Source organism: Bison bison, unplaced genomic scaffold (assembly GCF_000754665.1).
Source record: "Bison bison bison isolate TAMUID 2011002044 unplaced genomic scaffold, Bison_UMD1.0 scf7180017864519, whole genome shotgun sequence".
In the NCBI taxonomy this organism is placed as follows: Eukaryota; Metazoa; Chordata; class Mammalia; order Artiodactyla; family Bovidae; genus Bison; species Bison bison.
In genome coordinates this window covers 4,088,146-4,089,599 of record NW_011495072.1, presented here as the reverse complement: position 1 = coordinate 4,089,599, position 1,454 = coordinate 4,088,146, and positions in this window count along the sequence as shown.

Here is a 1,454-nt window from a genome sequence, read left to right as displayed (position 1 = left end):
CTTCTCTTGTGGTGAAGCAGGGCTCTGGGGTGAGCTGGCTTCAGTGGTTGCAGCTCCTGGGCTCTAGGGCCCAGGCTCAGCAGTTGTGGTGCGTGGGCTTAGTTGCTCCATGGCATGCGGGATCTTCCCAGACCAGGGATCAAATGCATGTCCCCCGCACTGGCCGGCAGATTCTTTACCACTGAACCACCAGGGAAGCGTCCACCTGCTATTCTTATCTAGGCAACGGGAACCGCCTGAATGAAGACTATAACTCAGGACACAGTGTGGTATTTCTAGGGATGGCCAGGGTGGCTCCACTGTGAGTGCCGGGAAAGCAGTACAAGATAAGGTTGGAGAACTGACAAGGAACAATCTGTGCAGAACTGGCAGGCCACTGCGAGAGGTTTCTCTTTTATCCCAATGTCCAGACCAGGGAAGAAGGATTTGCAAACATTTTTCAGCATGTTTCAGTACTGTATTTCTTTTTATGGCTGAATAGTATTACACTGTATTTATATATCACAATTTGTTTATCCATTTATCTGTTAATGGTTATTATGAATTATGCTCCCAGAAGGAGTATATGTTTGTAAAATTTCTACCTATCAGATTGACAAAGATTAAAAACAACATTGAGATATTTTAAATTTCTTTGATGTTATAATGTTATTCATACCAGTGGCCAATGAATATGTTCAAGCATAATCAGATTCCTTGATGTGGACAACAGCAGTCTTCTTGATGTTTGTCATCAATCAGTGAATCTGGAAATACATGGTGGGTACTTTGTTGTTGATGCTGTTGTTCAGTTGCTAAGTTATATCCGACTCTTTGTGACCCCATCCGTGGACTGCAGTATGCCAGGCTCCCCTGTCCTTAACTGTCTCCCAGAGTTTGCTCAAATTCACGTTCATTGAGTTGGTGATGCTACCAAACCATCTCATCCTCTGCCGCCCCTTTCTCCTTTTGCCTTCAGTTTTTCTCTTCATCAGAGTCTTTTCCAATGAGTCAGCTCTTTGCATCAAGTGGCCAAAGTATTGGAGCTTTAGCATCGGTCCTTCCAAAGAACATTCAGGGTTGATTTCCTTTTGGATTGACTGGTTTGATCTCGTTTTTGGTCCTGGGCTATGTGCTGTGGCTGGTTGGATTTTTGAAAGAAGTTGTTTGCGAATGGACCCAAGAATCTGCACATCTTTTCATTGGTTTAAGCGAAGTGATTCAGCCATAGTGATAGCACTGATTCAAGCCATACTGCAGGTTAGTGTTTGCGGAGACTCACTCCCCTGAGTTAGCCCCTTGGAGTAGAAGTGAACTGTCTAGAGGGTTCAGTGGAGACTAAGGAGATAAACCACATCACAGTGGGGCTTGAGCCACAGAGGGACCTGCCTGGAGCTGAGCAGACCGGCTGAGGGCTCCACGGAGCCTCAGGCTCTTTGGGGCCACTTTCATGGCTCCTCCATTTCTAGGGCGTA